This window comes from Heptranchias perlo, chromosome 30 (assembly GCF_035084215.1).
Source record: "Heptranchias perlo isolate sHepPer1 chromosome 30, sHepPer1.hap1, whole genome shotgun sequence".
Taxonomy (NCBI): Eukaryota; Metazoa; Chordata; class Chondrichthyes; order Hexanchiformes; family Hexanchidae; genus Heptranchias; species Heptranchias perlo.
The window spans coordinates 5,134,691-5,159,873 of record NC_090354.1 but is presented as its reverse complement, the minus strand read 5'-3'; the positions used below and the strand labels follow the sequence as shown (position 1 = coordinate 5,159,873).

Below are 25,183 nucleotides of genomic sequence, written 5' to 3'. Positions count from 1 at the left end.
GTTTAGTGTGGTATTATACTAATGGGGGATGGTTTAGTGCGGTATTATACTAATAGGGGATGGTTTAGTGTGGTATTATTCTAATTTATCATCAAGTGCCATTCTTAGGAACACTGAAACACACTGCATCATTGAGTGATGGGACACAGGCCTGTGATTCCCCTTGTGGTAGGCTCTTAATTTCAAACGTTGTTCCCCCCACCGCTGCCAAGACAGCCATTGATCGGAAACCAGACCCTTTTCTAGAGGCAGAGAAAAACAAGACACTGTGACCCCAGTTGTTCTATTTTAACAGGAATGTTGGGGTCGCCTGGTCCGCTGTTAATGATCCTGTGTCGCTCCATGCTTGACAGCAAGAGAAGGAGAAATGGCAACATTGGGTCTCTGCTCACCTTTGGACAGTCTGTGATTGGAGGCCCAGAACAGCACTGGGCCTGTGGAACATTAGCACATAAGAACATAAGAAATAGGAGCAGGAGTAGGCCATTCGGCCCCTCGAGCCTGCTCCGCCATTCAATAACATTATGGCTGATCTTCAACCTCAGCTCCACTTCCTCGCCCTATTCCCATATGTCTTGATTCCCTTAGTGTCCAAAAACCTATCAATCTCAGTCTTGAATATACTCAACGACTGAGCATCCACAGCCCTCTGGGGTCGGGAATTCCAAAGACTCACAACCCTCATTGAAGAAATTTTTCCTCATCTCAGTCCTAAATAGCCGACCCCTTCTCTTGAGACTGTGACCCCTAGTTCTAGACTCCATCCAGGGGAAATAACCTCTCAGCATCTACCCAGTCAAACCCTCTCAGAATTTTATGCGTTTCAATGAGATCACCTCTCATTCTTCTAAACTTCAGAGAATATAGGCCCATTCTAATCAATCTCTCCTCATAGGACGACCCTCTCATCCCAGGAATCAACCTAGTGAAACTTTGTTGCACCCCCTCTAAGGCAAGTACATCCTTCCTTAGATAAGAAGACCAAAACTGTCCACAATACTCCAGGTGTGGTCAGGGCCAATGATTAAAAGAGGAGGCTGTAAATGGCCCTGGGATGTATTATGAATCTTATTGCTGTACAGTCATGTCTTAGCAAGATGCTTCAATGAATTCCTAAGTTTATAATGTAGATAAGGTGCTGGAGAATGTACTTTCTTTCCCCCCCACTTACAATGTCAGCATTTAGCACACTTGAGATCCGCTTGTAACTATTAAATATCTTAATTAATTGAAGTAAAATAATTGTCAATAACTCTATTCTGGATGAGGGAGAGGGGTGGTGAGAACCAGAGGAGGAGATGAGTAGATTTTTTTTTTAACGCAGCGAGTTATGATCTGGAATGCGCTGCCTGAAAGGGCGGTGGAAGCAGATCCAATAATAACTTGCAAAAAGGAATTGTATAAATACGAGAAAAAGAAAAAAAAAACGCAGGGCTATGGGGAAAGAGCAGGGACTAATTGGATAGCTCTTTCAAAGAGCCGGCACAGACATGATGGGCCAAATGGCCTCCTTGTGTGCTGTATGATTCTAAGCTCCCTCTACTGCATCCCAACAATGTGCTTGAAACCCCAGCCTAAGTCATGCTCCTCACTGTACTGCTGTGAAGTTTCCGTTATTTCGCAGTTTTGCTCTGTCTCATGACCTGGGTTGAACTGGCCCAAACTCATATTTTGTGTACGTACACCCCTTACAGCCAATAAGGAGAGGAGACTTCCACCTCATCAACCCTGAGAAGCGCATAAAGGTGAGTAAGATTCATCCAGAAAAAATGTCTAAACAATATGCCTTTATCTGGAAGTGTAAACGGAAACAGCATTCAGTCCCCAACAGGTGGCTTGTGGTCAAGATCCCAAGGGTTGCCCTTCATTCCAATTCACCCATCACTGTTGGCTCTGATGTGATCATTTCCTGGGCAGACCACAGAAGCAGAAAGGGATCGAAAGGTGGCACAGCTCACTCGCCCTTCAAACACCATTGGCCCATTGCAACAACAGCAACTAGCATTTATATAGCGCCTTTAACATAGTAAAACGTCCCAAGGCGCTTCACAGGAGTGATTACCAAAATAAATTTGACACTGAGCCACATAAGGAGATAATAGGACAGCTAAACAAAAGCTCGGTCAAAGAGAGAGGTTTTAAGGAGCGCCTTAAAACCTGAGAGAGAGGTTTAGGGAGGTAATTCTAGAGCTTTGGCCCGAGGCAGCTGAAGGCACGGCCGCCAATGGTGGAGCGATTAAAGTTGAAGATATGCAAGAGGCCAGAATTGGAGGAGCGCAGAGATCTCGGAGCTGGAGGAGGTTACAGAGATAGAGAAGGGTGAGGCCATGGAGGGATTTGAAAACAAGGATGAGAATTTTAAAATTGAGGCATTGCCAGACCGGGAGCCAAGGTTGGTCAGCGAGCACAGGGGTGATGGGTGAACGGGACTTGCTGCGAGTTAGGATACGGACAGCAGAGTTTTGGGATGAGCTCATGTTTACGGAGGGTTGCAAGGTGGGAGCCGGCCAGGAAAGCATTGGAATAATTAGAGCAGGTGAAGAGTGAGAGATCAGTGCCCTCGGCCCTTCTCCCCTCCTCCACCTCCCCCCCCAAAACACATCGAGAGCAAAGTACTGGAGGTAAGCACTTGCTGTAAGTAATTGCAGAATCAAGTTGCTTAAAGGACAGTTATTATTCTGACACTTGAGCATTCGCTCAGGGAAAATTAGGCAGCCAATGAAGTGAAAAGTTCCTGTGAGTGACTTGGTCCCATAAATGTCCCGGAGAATGGGGAGTGCTTGAGTGTGGGATCATGGTATCATGTGTCAGGAATGAACTGCTGAAAGGGTATTGACAGTCCCCCAAAAAAACCCAACGTACTGGTTCAAGTAGGTGGATAAGAAGCAGTGAACCATGGTAGATGGTGACCCAAGCCGGGCTGTATTATTGGAAAGCAGGATGGTTCGAGGTTAAGAAGGGGATTGGAAAAGTGAACGCAGGCAAATAGCTCACCGTGGTTGAAGGGTTCGAATACCTGGGGGTAAAATGAGAAAGTTAGGAGCGAGAAGGGTAACTGGGAGAAAATTTCCACTGAAGGGAAGGCCTTTGAAATGAACAGTATAAACGTGTCTCTGGAAAAAAGAAGGGATTGAAAAATATGGAGAGAAGGTGGATAGGTCGGGTTGAGAGCAATCAAAGCTATTTTAGGGAACCGTGAAGGATTGATACATCATTATTTATCAGTGGTATAGTGAAGGAATTGTAGAACACACGACTGACAGTCCTGCTGTTTCCAAGAAGTAATCTAACTCCTCCGTCAGGCAGAATGTTTGCTCATAAATCTTTGTAGAATAGTTATTATTTTTGATCACTCCCATTACAATCTTCGACCAATGGCATAGTTCCAAAATCTGCATAGTTCAATCAGTGCCACCTCCCGATGCCTCATCTCCCCCCATGCCCACCGTTTTATATCACATTCTGGGATGTGTCACGTGGCCTGTCACTTTACATCGATTGTCCTCGTTCATGTTATATTTTCTGCTTGAAATCAGTCATTTATTTTTAAAATGTCACAAATCATTGATGGGTCTCTGAGAGTAGCTGATGATGTTTGATGCAGTGTCATATCGTTTATGATTAAATATTTCAGCAGTGTGTCTGCACACGTGCGCATGTGTGTTTGCGAGCATGTCTTTAATACAAATATAATAAAGTAAGAACGGTGCAATTCATGGAGGGTAAAGTTTTGATGTATTTGAAAAGCATGTAGATTACCTAAGTAATAACTGGATAGGATGTAATGATCCCAGAACGTTCTTAAAGCAATATTACAAATATGTTGGGCATTAAAGTGACGCACCGTGCAGAGTCCCGCACCCCGCACCGATACTGGCGTTAGGTGCACAAGTGTCGTCTTAGCAGTGACATTTTAATAAGTACAAAAATTCACCTCCCTCTCACCCCAAAAAGAAGTTAAAACCACACATTCCTTAGCTTGCATCAGAACCTCTCAAGGGCAAAGAGGCGGCCTGTTAATAATTAAATGTTCTGGGGACTGGGTGGTGCAGTGGATTAGCAACATCCCTTTCATCTCGGTCGCTGTGGTTTGGATCCAGCCCTGACTCTCTCCGCCCTCTGTAAAGGCCTTCCGTGGAATGGCGATTGAGCAGTTTCAACAATTCCCACTGAGCATGAGTCTGCAGTGCATTGGGTGGGGTGGGGTCATGAGGTGGACACTCCCATCGAAGTTGATGCTATTGCTTTGGGGTTCAAGTAGGAGGGTTGTTTTATATGTGAGTGTAAAAGATGAGGATTGAAGGGTGGGGAGTAGTTTATACTGAAAGCATTCTCCCCGGGTAGCCTGTTCTTCTTCTTTTCACTAATGCTTGCTCCTAGATCTGAGAGTGATTGATGCCGATCCTGGAAGCAGTAGGGGAGGAAGCGAGAGAAAAGCCACAAGTTGAGATGGAAGAAGATGCCAGGGTGGTGGTGTGAGGACATCTCACCGCGCCATCTGTCCTGTCCATCTGTGCACCTGCTCTCTCCTCCTCCAGCTTACAAGCCGTGCTGCTGTGTAAAGTGCAGCCCAACGCAGGACTGGTGCGAGGGGACCTGCACTCCATGTCTCACGTTAAGACAGATATGTGGCGGATGCGTTTGTTCTGAATGTGGAAAGTGTTAAAATATATGTAGTGTCGTGTATATACTTACTAACCGTTCCACTTTTACTCGGCACAACTGCTTGCTTTTGGCAGCCTGTGCTGTGTCTTATTTTGATGATCTCTCCTTCATGTGTTGATCGCTATCAGCAGAACTCAAACCAGCTGCTTTAAAGCACCTACAGGCACCATGGTGGGATAGATGGGAGTTTGCCCTTGTCCCCTTCCTCCTCCCCCCATCACAGGTATGTTTACTGCAAATTTGAAAACCACTGAGTCTATAAATACTTCGTATCTTTTTTTGGCTTGCAATCCAGAAATCCCTGTTTTTCTTTTTTTTTTGTTGCTTGCGATTCAGGAATCCTTATATTTATAACAATCTGACACGATATCCTCTGTCATCACGGAATCCAATGTAAGGCGTCAAGCATCAAGCTGCCTAGCCACATACCATTCAGCTGAACTGCCTGTGTTCTCCATGTGATAGTCCCTGGTGTCTAAGCTGGCATTTTAGGTGCTCCCTATTGTCCCATTCCAACAAGCCGCCCAAGGGAGCTGATCTTTTTTATGTTTTCTACAGGTTTGTTCAATTGAATGTTGAAACCAGACTGCAGGATGCCCCTGGCAGCAAGGGTTCCCGGGGCTGACTTGTTACTTTGACATTGCCCATTCCTCCGTAATAATCCATTGAGCAATAAAGGGATTCACATGCGCACGGTCACTGGGATGGGGTTTGGGTGAGGTGTGAAGCCATTGAATAGAAGCCACGTTGGTTACCTGACCGATGGTATCCAAGGAACTGGCACATGCAGAGCACAACTCGCTCTGTAAACCATGACCAAACATCATCACCATGGCTGCTGGGAAGAACGTGGGAAGGGAGGTAGGAATAGGAGGAGGCCATTCAGCTCCTCGAGCCTGTTCCGCCATTCAATGAGATCATGGCTGATCTGTATCTTAACTCCATTTACCCGCCTTGGTTCCCTAACCCTCAATACCCTTGCCTAACAAACATCTATCAATCTCAGTTTTGACATTTTCAATTGACCCCCAGCCTCAACAGCTCTTTGGGGGGGAGAGTTCCAGATTTCCACTCCCCCTTTGTGCGAAGAAGTGCTTCCTGATTTCACCCCTGAACGGCCTGGCTCTAATTTTAAAGTTATGTCCCCTTGTTCTGGACTCCCCCCACCAGAGGAAATAGTTTCTTTCTACCCTGTCAACTCCTTTTATCATCTTAAACACCTCAATTAGATCACCCTTTAATCTTCTACACTTGAGGGAATACAAGCCCAGTCTATGCAACCTGGCCTCATAATTTAACCCTTTAAGCCCCGGTATTGTTCTGGTGAATCTACGCTGCACCCCCTCCAAGGTCAGTACAACTGTCCTGAGGTGCACTGCCCAGAACGGAACATAGTATTGCAGATGGGGTCTAACCAGAGCTTTATATAACTAAAGCATAACTTCTACCCCTTTGTATTCCAAGAACTTGTGCTGCGCGAGACTGTCCAGTCTCGAAAGGACTGGTGATATCAGCAGGTACACACTTAACACCATTGGGTGAGTTTCCTCTGTCCATTATTGTATTGGCGGCAATAACCCATTTAACATGAACAGGTAACATCTGTGTTAAAATAACAAACGGAGGAATGTCACATGGTTGTAATTCAAGTCCTTTTGTGATGATCAGTTCTAGGATTAGATCCTTCGGAGCATAGTTTTGAGATTTCTATCTGTTTTGAAATATTGAAACAATGCCAGAGTTGTTTGGCATTGTTTCAATATAGCAACAACTGTGAGTGATGATGAGTCTTTGGCCCCTACCCTCGGAGTCACATCTTACCGGTGATGCTCCTTTAAGTCCCCAGTGTCCATTCCACCAGGCACTGCTGTCTAAATTCAGCAGGTGCAGGTCATTTGAAAGCCATTTCCTGTTAAGGGCAATTTATCACAGGGAATGGATTTTTGAGTCAAAGCAGAAAATAGAAAATCCTGGAGTAGTTTGAGAAAACAGGAAGCTTTCCATTGGAAAAATTCTGCTACTTCTTTCTCTGAGGGATTTCCTACTGTTCTGTGAACACTGCTGCTTGTGTGCTTTTCCGTAAAACAGAGGGTGGCCCTTTATTATAGGATGAGATATTGATGAGAGTTTTTTACATTTTTTTTGTATTTCTCTCCGATTCTCGCTTCAGGGTGCTGACTCTTGCTTGGGGTACTTTACCTCACCAAGGTGCAATTCTAGACGGTGAGTGGCAACAAGCTATTCGCACGTAGGGAGCATCACAGCCAAGCCCGAGTCTGTCCTTGATGTCCGCACGTCTGCACTTTCCAGCAGGAGTCACTGGATAGTGAGCAAGGAGCCCTGGCTGATTTTTTTTTTTTTTCCCTTCGTAGCCCTATCAATTCTTTCACACTGCTCTGAAATACTAGAGAGCCCCAGTTCATGTCCAGCTCTGTGCTTGTACAATCAAGTGGAGATCTGATGGTAGCTTTAAATCTATGTCTCAGATGCCACTGGATGTAAAAGGTCTCCTGTTTTATATCGTAGAATAATTGTGCTTCAGCCAATGCTAACAATGCAACTGAAGTGATCTACTCTAATGGTTTTCCCCATGTGCTTTCAAATACTTATCTAATTTCCATTTATGCCGTGCCTTAATAGCCGTTTGTGGTAAAATGTGTCATATGTTCTAACAACTCTGTGGGAAAACTTTCTTCTAACTTTTTTCATTCTAGTGTTAATTTTCAATCTCCGGCTTCTTGTTACTGAAACATCAACCAAGGGAAACCATTATTCACTGTTTATCCTCTCAAAACATTTCCTAATTTTGTGAACCTCTATTAGATTCCCCCTTTAACCTTCCAGTGAAAAAGCCCTAATCTTTAATGCCTTTCTCATAACTAAAGCATCACGTTCCTGGTATCATTGAAGTGAATCTTCACTGCACTATTTCCATGTCTCTTGTCTCCGCCCTGTAACGAGATGCCCAGAAGTGCACACTGTACTTTAACTGTGGCCTAACCAATGTCTTGTACAGATCCAACATCACGCCCTTGCTTTTATATTCACTGTCTCATATTACGTAGAATTACATGGAATGTACAGCACAGAAACAGGCCATTCGGCCCAATAGGTCTATGCCAGCTTTTATGTTCCACACGAGCGTCCCTCCTCCCTACTTCATCTAACCCTATCAGCATATCCTTCTGTTCCTTTCTCCCTCATGTGTTTATCTAGCTCCCCCTTAAATGCATTTAAGATATTCGCCTCAACTACTCCTTGTGGTAGCGAGTTCCACATTCTCACCACACTCTGAGTAAAGAAGTTTCCCCTGAATTCCCTATTGGATTTATTAGTGACAATCTTATATTGATGGCCCCTAGTTTTGCACTCCCCCCACAAGTGGAAATATCTTGCCTACGTCTACCCTATTAAACTCTCTCATAATTTTTAAATCATGTACAAAAGCAACATCCCATTGGCCTCACTTTCTATCAGTGCTGTTGACAGTGCAGCTGCCACTGATGTAAAGAGCCTTGAGATGTCTGCCAGTGCAGGAATTGGGGAGAGGCAGCTCAACCTGAAAGGTAAGAACGTAAACCGCTCACCATCCTTAAATTCCCCGTTACAATCCGTGTAAAATTCCCATTTTTACTGCTTAGTCCCGGTTTGCGTTAACCGTTTGAGCCGCTGCCCTCTGATCTGGTCCTTTCGCAGCTTTCAAAAAAATCAGTACTCAGTCTCAAACATAGGAGAACTCAAAGTAACGAAAGAAGGAATTAGCTCCTTATCATGTTCCCCAAGTGTTTCACGGACTGTTAATTAGTTTTGAAGTGCAGTCACTGTTGTTATGTAGGCAAATGCAGCAGTTAATTTGCACCCCCAAAGAGCAAATGAGATGAGATACCAATGAATCTGTTTTCGTTGGTGTTGGTTAGGACAGCAGGAGAAGTCTCCGCAGATAAAATAATGCCACCTTCAATATCCACCCGGCAGAGCTTCGGTTTAATGTCTCAAAGGAAAGACGGCACCTCCGCCATTACAGCACTTCCTCAGTACTGCACTGAAATGTCAGCCTAGGTTATATACTCAAGTCCTGAAGTGGGGCGTGAACCCACAATCTTCCTACTTAGAGGTGAGTGTGCTTCCAATTGAGCCAAACTGACACAACAAGGTGCACCAATGGACATTCCTCTACATTGTACGTAATGAGTTGTAATTGGGTTATCGATTGTCGTACAACCTCAAGCTCAGATGGCCGCATGGTCCTGTTTTGTAACAAGATGTCAGCCATTGCTCAGTGGGCAGCACTCTCTGGCCTCTGAGGCAAAAAGTCTTGGGTTCAAGCCTCACTCTAGAGACTTGAGCACAAAATCTAGGCTGACACTGAGGGAGTCCCGCACTGTCGGAGGTGCTGTCTTTTGGATGAGACGTTAAACTGAGGCCCTGCCTGCCGTCTTGTAAAAGATCCCATGGCACTATTTTGCAGAAGAGCAGGGGGAGTTCTCTCGGTGTGCTGGCCAATACTTATAACTCAACCAACACCACCAAATACAGATTATCTGGTCATTTATCGTGTTGCTGTTTGTGGGATCTTGCTGTGCGCAAATTCGCTGCCGTGCTTCCTACATTACAACAGTGACTCCACTTCAAAAGCACCCCATTGGTTGTAAAGCACTTTGGTACATCCTGAGGTCGGGGAAAGTGCCATAAATACAAGTTCTCGCTTTCTTTCTCACATGAACCCCTCAGTTGTGTTCAAGCCTGGTCCCAGCCTGTTACTTTGTAGGTTTATCAGTGTTTAATAACTAGCATAACAGTTTTGGGCACCGAACCTCAGGACACGTATATGGGCCTTGTACAACGCAGATTCACCAGAATTAAATCACGAGGCCAGGTTCCGTAAACTTCAATTGTATTTCCTCGAGTTTAGAAGGCTGAGGGGTGATCTAATCAAGATCTTCAAAATGATAAAGGGATTTGATAGGGTTGATGCATATTTCCTCCGGTGAGGGAATCCAGAACAAGGGGATATAATCTTAAAACTAGATCTAGGTCATTCAGGGATGAAATCAGGAAGCACTTTTTCACACAAAGGGTAGTAAAAATCTGGGAGTCTCTTTCCCCCAAAGTGGATGCTGGATCAATTGAAATTGTCAAGACTGAGATGGATAGATTTTTGTTGGGTCAGGGTATCAAGAGATATGGAGCAAGTGCGGGTAAATGGAGTTGAGGTACAGATCAGCCATGATCCGATTGAATGGCGGAGCAGGCTCGAGGGGCTGAATGGTCTACTCCTGTTCCTATGTAACGCTCCCATATAATGAAACTCATTCCAATGAAATCATGGTACAGATGTGGCAATAATTACAGGACAGGGTCACTCTTCAAATAGGGGGCCACCCTCTGTTCAGCCCAAAACCAGCATGATCGGGGATGAGGATTGGGTCCTGTGGTCAGATGTTGCTTTTCTGCTGATCAAAATGAATTGGAAACTGATTACCTCATTAAGTCGTGCTGCCATGTCATAGTTAGTGGAAAATGAACTTCAATACTAAAACCCTCGGATTGTGGGTTTAATTTCCTCTGCTTTACACAAAATGGGTAAACGATTGTGTTAGAATACACAGAGAGGAATTTCTATTTATTTGTGGGGGAATCCAAAACTGGGGGTCATAAATATAAGATAGTCACACAGGAATTCAGGAGAAACTTCTAAGTGGTTAGAATGTGGAACTTGCTGCCACATGGAATAGCTTAGACGCATTTAAGGGGAAGCTACATAAACACATGAGGAAGAAAGGAATAGAAGGATATGCTGATGGGGTTAGATGAAGTAGGGAGGGAGGAGGCTCGTGTGGAGCATAAACACTGGCATGGACCAGTTGGGCCGAATGGCCAGATTCTGTGCTGTAAATTCTATGTGCTTAACTTCACACAGAAGGTTGTGAATCTTTGAAATTCTCCACCCCAGAGGGCTGTGGATGCTGAATTGTTGAGTATGTTCAAGGCTGAGCTCGATAGATTTTTGGACTCTAGGGGAATCAAGGGATGTGGGGATTGGGCGGGAAAGTGGAGTTGAGGTCGAAGATTATCCACGATCTTATTGAATGGTGGAGCAGGCTGGAGGGGCCGTATGGCCTACTCCTCCGATTTCTTATGTTCTTAAACGCTTTAATCAGTGCATTAAAAATAGCCCACAGAAGAAATGAAACACATTGGTGCCTGGCTTATATTTTAAAAGTGGGACTGTCCAGCTGAAACTAGAGGTTGAACCATTCCACGGAGGTGGGGGTGCTACAACTGGAAACCCAACAGCAAAGGGTCTGTTCTTGCCCACTGCATTTTCAGACATGCTCCTCGTGCACATAAGCAGGTCCATCTGTGGCTCAGTGACTGCACCAGTTGTGGCTTCACCCGTGTGGGAGCAGACCTGTCCATGACTCCCGCCACCGGACATCACCCTCTGCCATACACTAGCTACAGTCCCAGTAGGGTCGCCAACCCTGGTTGGACATATTCCTGGAGGCCTCATCACATGACCTCCCTCCCCCAAACGCCCTGCCTGGACAAACAGCCTTTTTCCCCCCATCTCCAGTATTTTTTTTATAACTAATAAACAAAGCTGTTCAAAGAAAATGAATAAGAAAAAAAAAACACTTTTTTTAACACCCGTGTGATTTTTCTCTTGAATTGCTTGCAACAGTGTCCTGGCACGAACAGATTTGTCCATGTCACTGGATTGGGGGTAATATTCTGGCATGGGTGGAGGATTGGTTATCTAACAGGAAGCAGAGAGTTGGGATAAATGGTTCATTCTCGGACTGGCAACCAGTAGCCAGTGGTGTTCCGCAGGGGTCGGTGCTGGGTCCCCAACTCTTTACAATCTATATTAACGATTTGGAGGTGGGGACCGAGTGTAACATATCAAAGTTTGCAGATGATACAAAGATGGGAGGGAAAGTAGAGAGTGAGGAGGACATAAAAAACCGACAAGGGGATATAGACAGGCTGGGTGAGTGGGCGGAGATTTGGCAGATGCGATATAATATTGGAAAATGTGAGGTTATGCACTTTGGCAGGAAAAATCAGAGAGCAAGTTATTATCTTAATGGCGAGAAACTGGAAAGTACTGCAGTACAAAGGGATCTGGGGGTCCTCGTGCAAGAAAATCAAGAAGTTAGTTTGCAGGTGCAGCAGGTGATCAAGAAGGCCAACGGAATGTTGGCTTTTATTGCTAGGGGGATAGAATATAAAAACAGGGAGGTATTGCTGCAGTTATATAAGGTATTGTTGAGACCGCACCTGGAATACTGCATACAGTTTTGGTCTCCATACTTAAGAAAAGACATACTTGCTCTCGAGGCAGTACAAAGAAGGTTCACTCGGTTAATCCCGGGGATGAGGGGGCGGACATATGAGGAGAGGTTGAGTAGATTGGGACTCTACTCATTGGAGTTCAGAAGAATGAGAGGCGATCTTATTGAAACATATAAGATTGTGAAGGGGCTTGATCGGGTGGATGCGGTAAGGATGTTCCCAAGGATGGGTGAAACTAGAACTAGGGGGCATAATCTTAGAATAAGGGGCTGCTCTTTCAAAACTGAGATGAGGAGAAACTTCTTCACTCAGAGGGTAGTAGGTCTGTGGAATTTGCTGCCTCAGGAAGCTACATCATTAAATAAATTTAAAACAGAAATAGACAGTTTCCTAGAAGTAAAGGGAATTCGGGGTTACGGGGAGCGGGCAGGAAATTGGACATGAATTTAGATTTGAGGTTAGGATCAGATCAGCCATGATCTTATTGAATAGCGGAGCAGGCTCGAGGGGCCGATTGGCCTACTCCTGCTCCTATTTCTTATGTTCTTGTGTTCTTATGTCCTAAGCCCCTGGTCCTGTCTGGTTTTCGACCAGGCAAAAAATGCAGCCTTACTCCCTGTTCCTGCTTGGCGGAGTCTCAAAATAGCTGCCTTTTTAAAAAAAAAATGAATTGCATGCAGCTCCTGAATATTCCAGTTTTCCAAGAGCCTTGTTGGCATCTCCTGTCAGGGAGCTGGACTATGCGAGAAAGGAGTGAATCTCTTTAGAGTAAAACCCATTGAAATGTCGTTCTCTTCAATTCTAAGTATGTCTAATGAAAAGAAGCTTGTTTATGTTAATCAGTATGGTACTGGTTAACAGAATATTTGCATAGCAAACAAGTAGTTTAGCTGTTAAATGAGCTGTGAATGGAAAGGATTTGTGTAAACAACTTTTAATTGGCTCCTTCACTCCGTGAATATGATATGAGTAAGCATTTCTAAGCTGGCGAGGAGCATAATGAAAAGTTCAATGTTACTGAATTGCCTTTGAGCAGGTGATTTCTCTTGCCTCATCATGTTACATTTTAGCGACAGCACCAAAAGCAGGTTATCCATCTCATTGTTAGATGTTGCTGTGCGTTTTCAGCGACTGTATTTTAGACCAAATTAATTGGCTTCACAGCCAAAATTAATTTGTTCTAAAGTAAGTATGGGCCTATATTCTCTGGAGTTTAGAAGAATGAGAGGTGATCTCATTAAAACATGTAAGATTCTGAGAGGGCTTGACAGGGTCGATGCTGTGAGGCTGTTTCCCTTGGTTGGAGAGTCTAGAACTACGGGGGATATTTTCAGGATAAGGGGTCGGCCATTTAAGACTGAGATGAGGAGGAAATTTCTTCACTTAGTGGGTTGTGACTGTTTGGAATTCTCTACTCCAAAGGGCCATGGATGCTCAGTCGTTGAGTATATTCAAGACTGAGATCGATAGATTTTTGGACTCTAAGGGAATCAAGGGATATGGGGATCGGGCGGGAAAGTGGGGTTGAGGTCGATGATCAGCCGTGATTTTATTGAATGACGGAGCAGGCTTGAGGGGCGATTTGGTCTACTCCTGCTCCTATGTTCTTATGATTGGATAATTCCCCCCCTCAATCACACCAGAAGACCGCATTTCTGTAAGTGATTGGGATTGATTTTACGCACGTAATTTGTATTATGTAACTATCCTCCACTCAATCCATTTTGCTGGAGAAATCTCCCTGTTTTTATCGGGAGAAGTTGCTATAGTTTCGGTCATGAGTTCTGTTTGCTGTAGCCCGTAGAGACTCTTTTTAAATAGACTCTGTAGACTGTTTGCTGTAGTGCGCTATTTCAATAGACTTTGCTGTAAAATAGTCAGTTTGCTGTGAGTCCTACCTTAAGTCCCGCCCTGCCTCCAATTCATTGGCTGATGCAGTGGTGTCAACAGACACTCTGAAGAAAGAGTGTGATGGGTCAGTGAGGTTATATGGCAGTGACTGCCACTCGGCCCACCATCTTGCAGGCGGGCTGAGCTCTGAGCCGTTTTCCCATCGCTGCTCTGATTAGATCATCCCCTGTGATCGAGGAAACCCATTTGTTGGAACAGGAAAATTGCAAATGCCACTTTGTAGCATCTGTGCATGATCAAATCTAAGATGGCTGGAATTATATGTTGAGTCTGAATGAAAGAGTCTGCATATAATCCTCCAGGATCTCTGCGTCCCTCCAACCCTGGCCTCTATGCAGCCCCCCACTTCCTTCACCCCACTATTGGCGGCCGTGCCTTCAGCTGTCTAGGCCCTAAGCTCTGGAATTCCCTCCCTAAATCTCTCCACCTCCCCAACTCCTTTTAAGACGCTCCTTTGAACCTACCTCTTTGACCAAGCTTTTGGTCACCTGTCCTAATGTCTCCTCCTTTAGCTCAGCGTCAATTTTTGTCTGATTACACGCCTGTGAAGCGCCTTGGGGCGCTTTACTAAGTTAAAGGTGCTATATAAATGCAAATTGTTGTTGCATACACTAAATAGGGTTGCCAACCCTCCAGGGTGAACGGTAGTGTAGTGGTTATGTTACTGGACCTGGAACCTAGAGGCTTGGATTAATAATCTAGAGAATGTGAGTTCAAATCCCACCCTGGCAGGTTAAAAAATTTAAATTCAGCTTTTTTTAATCCAAAAATGAAACACTATTTTAAGTAAAAGTGTCTGTGAGGCTATCGGATTGTCGTAAAAACCCAACTGGTTCACTAATGCCCTTCAGGGAAGGAAACCTGTTGTCCTTACCCGGTCTGGCCTATATGTGACTCCAGGCCCACACCAACGTGGTTGACTGTTGATTTCCCTCTGAAGTAGCCCAGCAAGTCACTCAGTTGCATCGAACCACTTGCTCGGCCTTTTGGCTAAGATCAAGTGGTCACTTGGGGGAAGGCAACCATTTGGAGCCTTCCCGCCATTGTATGCCGGGGGGATGCAGTCAGGGAGAAATCCCCTCAGGCAGAGTGTAGAGCTTTGGCTTGATGTAATGTCACTGCAAGGAATCTGGAATGAATCTGTAAGGCAATAAGGCACCCCAGAGTGTCAGAAAAAAAAAAACTTGCTCAAGAAGAAGGCCCACCACCACCTTCTCAGGGCAACTAGGGATGGGCAACAAATGCCGGCCTTGCCAGCGACGCCCACGTCCCGAGATTGAATGAAAAACCTGAGAGAAAAATCATACCGGCATTAAAAACAAATTGTGTATTTTTATCATTTTTCTTTGAACACTTTCGTTTATTGGTGATAAAAATGTTGGAGATGGGGGGGAAAAAGGCTGTTTGACTGGGTGGGGCGGTTGGTGGCGGGAGGTCAAGTGATGAAATCTCCAGAGATACGTCCAACCGGAGTTGACGACCCTAACACTAAATAAATGTGCAAATCTGTATTTATCACGTGCGTATGAGGTTTGGTGTTTACATTCCGAAAATAGTGTAAAAAAAAATTCACAAGTGTGACAGTGCATAAGTAATATCTGCATGAAGGCACTTTCTCAATGGGTGGAGCGGTGTCTGTGTGTGGGAGGTGTGTGTGTGTATCTACAATCCTTGAGTTGGTAATGCTGTACATTGAAATCAATGTGTAATATGGTACCAATAATGCTAGTTATTCTTACACGCTCCAGAGGTAGCCCCCTAATCTCTCTCAACCTGGTAAAACAAGTACAAAGACATATTGTGTTGGATTTCTCGTCTGCAATCCAACCTCAAACTGGGTGGAACAGCAGCTAAAAATGAGGCAAAATCAGGTGGCGAGACCCCAAACTAAAGTTTCCCGTCGCTGCTCTGATTAGATCATCCCCTGTGATCGAGGAAACCCATTTGTTGGAACAGGAAAATTGCAAATGCCACTTTGTAGCATCTGTGCATGATCAAATCTAAGATGGCTGGAATTATATGTTGAGTCTGAATGAAAGAGTCTGCATATAATCCTCCAGGATCTCTGCGTCCCTCCAACCCTGGCCTCTATGCAGCCCCCCACTTCCTTCAACCCACTATTGGCGGTTGTGCCTTCAGCTGTCTGGGCCCTAAGCTCTGGAATTCCCTCCCCAAACTAAAGTTTCCAACCCTTCCCCTCCCCGCACCAAACCAGGAAGACCATCCCTTGGCTCGTGCAAATACTTGGCCAGCATCCCGGGCATTATGGTGGCCTCCTCTCCCTCCATAATGGCCCCAAGAAACGTACCTACTGAAGACCTCGGTCCAGTTCGAGGCCTTCTGTGAAAATATTTCCCAAATCTTTGGGGCTCTCCAGCCCCATTTTTTTTTTCAAGAGCTCCTCTGCCACAGCTGGTGCTGCAGCATTGCTGCATTTCCTTAATCGGCAGTGGGTGGGCACCCTCCAGGTGGATGAGATCCCACCAACTCTCCACCCCGAAAACCGAATGAGGCCCGAGGAGGGAACACGACCAGGTCGGAAGACCTACCCGCCCTTTTTGGGGCGGGATTGGTAAAAACCCAATCCACCATTTTCTCTGCGTAATCGTGAGCAATTCCACAGGAGGGTTAGTATATTTATATATGTCATTTGATGGAGCCTACACTTCCTGTAAGTGTCACCTTTCCTGGGACGCTGTTGGCAACACTGCCATTGTTAGATATCAGCCTCTCCGGTTCACGGGGAGCAAATACTATGGGAGTTCTCGTCTATAAAATTAGCGATTGTACAGCTGAGAGCCAAATTACACTGATAAGCATTTCTTGGCTCGCTGCCAGTTACACTGCATCCACTTGTGAGTCCCGTTTTATGTAGTTGATGTCAGTTCCTCCTGCTCAGCAATCACCCCCCCCCCCCCCCCCCCCCCCTTTCAGTGACCAGCGTCCGCAAGCTGAGGACAATGAGAAGAGCACAAATTGTAGAATCGTAGAAAGGTGACAGCACGGAAGGAGGCCATTCGGCCCGTCGAGTCCATGCCGGCTCTATGCAAGAGCAATCCAGCTAGTCGCACTCCCCCACCCCATCCCCGTAGCCCTGCAAATTTTTTCTTTTTCAAGTACTTATCCAATTCCTTTTTGAAGGCCATGATTGAATCTGCCTTCAACACCACCCCCCCCCAACCCCCACTGGCAGTGCATTCCAGAGCCTAACCACTCACTAATCTGGCTTTAATTTGTAGCTAACAGTGATACTCCTGTCTTTGTGTTGCAAGACCTTCGGTCAGGCAGAGGAGGTTTACTGCTGTGAACAGTACGACAAAGCAAACAACAGCGGACAAAGCAAATAACAGCCGAGGTCTGTTTGCTTAGTGTTTGCTGAGCTCCAGCAGAGTGAGCTTTTGTGGCATAAAAGTAATGGTTGAAGATTACAGCACTCTATGATGATCAACCTGTCCAGTAGACCAAGGAGTGTCCAACCTGTGGCCATAGGGCCATGTGCAGCCTCCGGACTCTGGTAGTCTGCCTCTCAATCCCGAGCAGCTCAGTCCTATTTGTGATTCTATTTCTTATTCATTGGTTTGAATTTTATGGTCCTGGACAAGTTGGAAAAGGCTGTGTTTTTTTTAAGCTCTGTTGCCTCACTGGTGGATAAATCCCAAATCAGGACACCAGTGTCAGGCATCTGAGAAATATGCAAATTTATAGGAACATGGTTTTAAATTTGATACGATTCTATAGGGCAGGGGAATGTGACTAAGTGACTAACTCTTCCAGAGAGACGGCACAGGCACAATGGGCCGAATGGCCGCCTTCTGTGGTGTAAAAATCTATGTGGCCCCAGAGACTCCATGGTATTAAAAAGAAGAAAGACTTGCATTTATATAGCACCTTTCATGACCTCAGCATGTCCCAAAGCGCTTTACAGCCAATGAAGTACTTTTGAAGCATAGTCACTGTTGTAATGTAGGAAATGCAGCAGTCCCACAAGCAATGTGATAATGACCAGATAATCTGTATAAGTAATGTTGATCGAGGGATGAATATTGGCCAGAACACTGGGGAGAACTCCCCGACTCTTCTTCGAAATAGTGCCGTGGGAACTTTTACATCCATCTGAGAGGGCAGACGGGGCTCAGTTTAATGTCTCTTCCAAAAGACGGCACCTCTGACAGTGCAGCACTCCCTCAGTACTGGCACTGGGAGTGTCAGATTGGATTTTGTGCTCAAATCTCTGGAGTGGGACTTGAACCCACAACCTTCCAACTCCGAGGCGAGAGTACTACCAGCTAAGCCACAGCTGACACCTATTCACCTTTGCAGTCCACAAAGACCAAACCCTTGGACACAAATTTTCGAGTCACCTTCCCCAGCTGCTCATAATGTTTTACAGAGAGAGAGGCAAAACACCTTTTTGTAAAACAAAAACAGGGAACTCCTCCCTATCTCCATGGGAAATCAAGCAAACTCCAAGAGACCACAGTTACCCGAGGTGCATCACCCCCAGTGTCATCCTCGTTCAGGAACATGTGAAGTCCCATCTTAAAGACACTGTCGAGTACCCTTTCTTACCACATCGAGCAGTAACCTGTTACAGAGAACATCTGCCCCCTGAGAAAAGAAATATCTCATGTCTTGCAACTTGACTCTCTTTCCCTGTGTATTTTATAAGTAGGCCCTCAGTCCTACTATGACTGCCAAGTTTGAATATCTCATCCAAGCCTTTCATAAACACTCCCCCCACCCCGAGCCTACATTTCTCCTAAGTGAATATCCCTAATTCTCTAAGCCTGACCTCGTAACTAAAATATCTAAGTTGAGATCTCAATCTCGTCCTCTTCCTCTGCACCCTCTCTACCACCTCAGTATTCATCAGCAGAAACAGGGAACAAAACTGGACACGATACTCCGAGTGTGCGCGAGCCAAGTTTAGAGCTCTTAAGTTTGTCCTTTACTCCCCAAGCAATACTTCCAAAGACCCTACTTGCTTTCCCTGCAGTTGTCTCACGTTGCTGTGAACCTTTGATCAGTGTCTTACCCCCAAGACTTTTTCCTACTCTGGTACTTTTGATGGCCACCCATGCAGAGAATAGATTGGCCTTCAGTTGCCTGGCTGCCTAACATAACACAGCACGTCTCCACATTAAGTAACATCTGCCATTCATGAGCTCACTCACTTAACATGTCTAAACCTGCTTACTGTCAATCCACGCATATACCTTCGTATCATCTACAAATTTAATAATACCTTTACTGATGCCTGCGTAAAGGTTATCTGTTATCTCTTAATATGTTAAACTTCGTATGTCCGCGCATAAATCCTGCCCACTTTTTGTCCGCGTTTACAATGGAACCTGCCTATCTAAGCCAGTGACACAGGAACTACACTTCCTTCCCTCCCACCCCCCCAATGGATGCACATTGGACTTTATAATGGAAATATAAAAATAAGGACAGAATGTATGAATTTAAATTGAGGACTAAACTATGTCTGCGCTTCCTGGTCCAATTATCCCCCGTCCTCTAACCTGCTTCACCTGAAGACTACACCGAGCCTCGACTCCCCGTGAGGAACACCACATTGGGATTGGCCAGTCATTAATGAACAGTAAAGAACCCAGCATGGACCCCTGGTTGAGTGGGTAGGGCAGGGCAGGGCAGGGGGTGGGGGCGGGGCGGGGCAGAGGGGTGGGGGCGGGGCAGGGCAGGGGGTTGGGGTGGGGGCAGGGCAGAGGGTTGGGGTGGCGGGTTGGGGTGGGGGAACATTATTTTTCACCAGGCCCCTGCCTCATTAATAACCACTCTCTGCTTATGCAACTTCAACCAATCCCCAAACATAGGAACTGGACTTCGCCATTCAGTTAGATCATGGTTGATCTGTATCTTAACTCCATTTACCTGCCTTGGTTTCGTAACCCTTAATACCCTTGCCTAACAAATCTATCAATTTCAGTTTTGAAATTTGCAATTGACCCCCAGCCTCAACAGCTTTTTGGGAGAGAGAGTTCCAGATTTCCACTACCCTTTGTGTGAAGAAGTGCTTCCTGAATCACCCCTGAACGGCCTGGCTCTAATTTTAAGGTTATGCCCCCTTGTTCTGGACTCTCCCCACCAGAGGAAATAGTTTCTCTCCATCTACCCTGTCAATTCCTTTAATCATCTTAAACACTTCAATTAAATCACCCCTTAATCTTCTATACTCAAGCGAACACAAGTCTAGTCAATGCAACTTGTCCTCATAATTTACACCTTTCAGCCCCAATTCCACTCAACCAATTTTTATCTGTTCATGGGATGTGGGCATCGCTGGCAAGGCCAGCATTTATTGCCCATCCCTAAGACTCTTATTGCTCTTCAGATGTTACTGAAACCAATTTCCTTTCACCCAGCAGCACAGCTGAAGTCTAGTAGTCATGATGTGGAGATGCCGGTGATGGACTGGGGTTGACAATTGTAAACAATTTTACAACACCAAGTTATAGTCCAGCAATTTTATTTTAAATTCACAAGCTTTCGGAGATTTTCTCCTTCCTCAGGCAAATGTTTCAAGATCTCCTTGAAGCCTACGCATTTATACATATTGAACAATAATAAATGGTGTTTACAGACTGCCCCTGCAACTGCCCGTTGCCAAGGCAATCACCGTGTTCAGACAGAGAGGTGTTACCTGCAGAACCTCCGAATACACATTCAATAAAAAAACAAACAAACAAACAGGGAAAAAAAAACAGAGAAAAAAAAAACACAGAGAGAGGCAGAAACATCCGGAAGGCAGAGAGAGCCAGCAAATGACCCATTATATTAAAAACAGATAACATTTGTTCGCTGGTGGGGTAACGTGTAGCGTGACATGAACCCAAGATCCCGGTTGAGGCCGTCCTCATGGGTGCGGAACTTGGCTATCAATTTCTGCTCGACGATTTTGCGTTGTCGTGTGTCTCGAAGGCCGCCTTGGAGTACGCTTACCCGAAGGTCGGTGGATGAATGTCCATGACTGCTGAAGTGTTCCCCGACTGGGAGGGAACCCTCCTGTTTGGCGATTGTTGCGCGGTGTCCGTTCATCCGTTGTCGCAGCGTCTGCATGGTCTCGCCAATGTACCATGCTCTGGGGCATCCTTTCCTGCAACGTATGAGGTAGACAACGTTGGCTGAGTCACAGGAGTATGAACCATGCACCTGGTGGGTGGTGTCATCTCGTGTGATGGTGGTATCTGTGTCGATGATCTGGCATGTCTTGCAGAGGTTACCGTGGCAGGGTTGTGTGGCGTCGTGGACGCTGTTCTCTTGAAAGCTAGGTAGTTTGCTGCGAACGATGGTCTGTTTGAGGTTGGGTGGCTGTTTAAAGGCGAGTAGTGGAGGTGTGGGGATGGCCATAGCGAGGTGTTTGTCCTCATTGATGACATGTTGAAGGCTGCGGAGAACATGGCGTAGTTTCTCCGCTCCGGGGAAGTACTGGACGACAAAGGGTACTCTGTTGGTTGCGTCCCGTGTTAGTCTCCTGAGGAGGTCTATGCGATTTTTTGCTGTGGCCCGTCGGAACTGTCGATCGATGAGTCGAGCGTCATATCCCGTTCTTACTAGGGCGTCTTTCAGCGTCTGTAGGTGTCCATCGCGTTCCTCCTCGTCTGAGCAGACCCTGTGTATTCGCAGGGCCTGTCCATAGGGGATGGCCTCTTTGACGTGGTTAGGGTGGAAGCTGGAAAAGTGGAGCATCGTGAGGTTGTCCGTGGGCTTGCGGTAGAGTGAGGTGCTGAGGTGCCCGTCTTTGATGGAGATTCGTGTGTCCAAGAAAGAAACTGATTCTGAGGAGTAGTCCATGGTGAGCTTGATGGTGGGATGGAACTTGTTGATGTTATCGTGTAGTCTCTTTAGTGATTCCTTGCCGTGGGTCCATAGAAAGAAAATGTCGTCGATGTATCTGGTGTATAGTGTTGGTTGGAGGTCTTGTGCAGTGAAGAAGTCCTGCTCGAACTTGTGCATGAAAATGTTGGCGTATTGGGGTGCGAATTTGGTCCCCATGGCTGTTCCGTGTGTTTGGGTAAAGAACTGGTTATCGAAGGTGAAGACATTGTGATCCAGGATGAAGCGGATGAGTTGTAGGATGGCTTCCGGAGATTGGCTGTTGTTGGTGTTGAGTATTGATGCTGTCGCAGCGATGCCGTCATCGTGGGGGATACTGGTGTATAGTGCCGAGACGTCCATCGTGGTGAGAAGTGTTCCTGGTTCAACTGGTCCGTGGGTACTGAGTTTTTGTAGGAAGTCTGTAGTGTCACGACAGAAGCTGGGGGTTCCCTGTACGATGGGTTTCAGGATGCCCTCGATGTATCCAGAGAGGTTCTCACACAGGGTTCCGTTGCCTGATACGATGGGACGTCCGGGTGTGTTGGCTTTGTGTATCTTTGGGAGGCAGTAGAAGTCTCCCACGCGGGGATTACGTGGGATGAGAATGCGTAGGATGCTTTGAAGGTCTGGATCGAAGGTCTTGATCAGTTTGTTGAGCTGGTGGGTGTGTTCTTTGGTCGGATCTGCGGGTAACCGTCTGTAGTGTTCCTGGTTGTCCAGTTGTCGGTATGCTTCTTTGCAATAGTCTGTTCTGTTCTGTATGACTATGGCTCCTCCTTTGTCCGCTGGTTTGATGACGATGTTGCGGTTGGTCTTGAGAGCGTTGATGGCGTTGCGTTGTGCTCGGGTGACATTCTGGACTGTCTTCTGAGTGCGGCTGATGAATCTGGCATTGACGCATTTCCTGACAGCTTGAGCATACATGTCCAGCTGAGGGCAGCGACCCTCCGGAGGAGTCCAGTTTGACTCTTTCCTCTTCGGTTGCTGTACCGCGGATCCCTCTGTCTGCTGTTCCGGATCGTCGATTGTCTCATTGGGTTCGCTGCTGAAATCTTGGGGTTTGTGGTAGAATTCCCGGAGCCTCATTCTCCTGATGAATTCCTCTGTGTCCGCCGCGAGACTAGTGGGGTCCATTTTGGTAGTGGGGCAGAAATTGAGCCCTCGGCTGAGAACTTCGATTTCGTCTGGTTGAAGGGTGTGGTCGGATAAATTGACAATAGACTTCCCTGTGGTTGCAACCGTGGTACCAGGGGAAGCTTGGTCGTTGCTGGTGGTGATGCCGAGTTTCTCAAGCTTCCTGCTCTTGGTTTTCATGTAGGCAGCGTAGTTCCGTTGCCTCGTCTGTTTGGCGGTATAACGTAGCTGGTCTGCTGTGTCCTGAGTACAGGTTGAGAGTATGGACTCTATCTTGGTTTCGAGGTTGTGGCGTCTGCTGTAGAGTTGGTGTATGAGATGGTTGCGGAGTGTGCGAGAGGTACGGCGGCAGAGTCTCTCAGCGTAATCCGAGTTGTATGTGGACTTGAGTGGGTTCGTGATCTGGAGTCCTTTCGGGATCTTGTCTGCTTTCTTGCAGCTCTGTAAAAACTTGATGTCTGTGTCTAAATGCGCGATCTTCTTGGATATCCTTTCCACTGTGAGCCAGTGAGGATGCCCCAGAGCATGGTACATTGGCGAGACCATGCAGACGCTGCGACAACGGATGAACGGACACCGCGCAACAATCGCCAAACAGGAGGGTTCCCTCCCAGTCGGGGAACACTTCAGCAGTCATGGACATTCATCCACCGACCTTCGGGTAAGCGTACTCCAAGGCGGCCTTCGAGACACACGACAACGCAAAATCGTCGAGCAGAAATTGATAGCCAAGTTCCGCACCCATGAGGACGGCCTCAACCGGGATCTTGGGTTCATGTCACGCTACACGTTACCCCACCAGCGAACAAATGTTATCTGTTTTTAATATAATGGGTCATTTGCTGGCTCTCTCTGCCTTCCGGATGTTTCTGCCTCTCTCTGTGTTTTTTTTTTCTCTGTTTTTTTTTCCCTGTTTTTTTTATTGAATGTGTATTCGGAGGTTCTGCAGGTAACACCTCTCTGTCTGAACACGGTGATTGCCTTGGCAACGGGCAGTTGCAGGGGCAGTCTGTAAACACCATTTATTATTGTTCAATATGTATAAATGCGTAGGCTTCAAGGAGATCTTGAAACATTTGCCTGAGGAAGGAGGAAGCCTCCGAAAGCTTGTGAATTTAAAATAAAATTGCTGGACTATAACTTGGTGTTGTAAAATTGTTTACAGAAGTCTAGTAGGTTTGCTCTATAACTCTAGGCCTTGTTTAGTCATACTGCAGACAATCCGGAAGGTGGGTAACTTTGACTGACCCACTTAACACATCCTTTGAGTGTCTCTGCATTACTTCCCCAAACACTACTGCTGATTAATTTGGTTAATGACTTGCAAAGTGGATTTGGAGATCTGTGAAGTTAGGATATGGAGCTGTGCATAGAGCAAGGGATTTAATTAACGTTGTTTTGCCAGAGATAGTCGCAGAGTTTGCAGATGCCCAGGCAAGGCTGTTAGAATATTTATGCTGCTTTTTATATTAAAGAAATACTCCAAATTGTGGAATTATGCCAGGTTACCAGCAATCTGGAATCAGACCCATTTGCATTGTGGGATATCCCGCAGGGTCTAAAGGTCATGAGTCATTGCGTTCATTTCTGGAAACACCTCCTCCCTCTTCCTCCCACCTACCCTCCCGGGGATAAGATGGTCTCGTAGGATCACAGGAACAGGAGGAGGCCATTCAGCCCCTCGAGCCTTTTCGGCCATTCAATTAGATTGTGGCTGATCTGTACCTCGTCTCCATTTACCTGCCTTTGCTCCAAATCCCTTGATACTCTTACCCAACAAAAATCTCAGTCTTGAAAATTTCAATTGACGCCCCAGCATGAACAGCCTTTTTGGGGCGGGAAGAGAGTTCCAGACTTCCACGACCCTCTGTGTGAAAAGTGCTTCCTGATTTCACATCTAACTGGCCTAGCTCTAATTTTAAGATTGTGTCCTCTTGTTCTGCATTGCAAAGACCAATTAAAATTGAAGAAGAGAGCCCATGAGGACTATAAGAATGAAAAAAACTAAGATAATATGAGAACCAAGGAGCCCAGAGATGTATCATTGATCAGTGTGACACAGCTGAGGATTCTGCTTGCTCTCGGCTAGAAAAACGTGGCTGGCAACAGCAAGTGTTGGCATTTGGTGCCAGTGTTTCTCCTTCCTCTAGACAAGTAGGACAAGCACCGCTCCTTGAGGTGGTACCCTGAGCCTTCGGAGGTATTAGTGCTGAGGTCAGGCTGGGTGAGCGGTTGTCTCGTCGTGTGAAGGGGCCATCGATGTAACCTGTTTGGATGTTTCCATTTTCTCCCCAGGCCATTGACTCTGGTTTGGGAGAACAGGTGATCTGGCCCA

The 25,183-nt window shown here is 46.1% G+C and overlaps 1 protein-coding gene across 9 annotated transcripts in view; it reads left to right on the top strand.

Moving 5' to 3' along the window:
- srcin1a (SRC kinase signaling inhibitor 1a) overlaps positions 1-25,183 on the top strand; it is a 338,217-nt gene that overhangs the window by 157,166 nt on the left and 155,868 nt on the right. The window contains exon 1 of one of the 9 annotated variants that reach the window (XM_067968773.1): positions 1,699-1,745. The exons of the other annotated variants lie outside the window; for them this stretch is intronic. The gene's annotated coding sequence lies outside the window, so the exon portion shown is untranslated. Of the gene's footprint in view, positions 1-1,698; positions 1,746-25,183 lie in introns of those variants that run through there. 9 annotated transcript variants of the gene reach the window in all.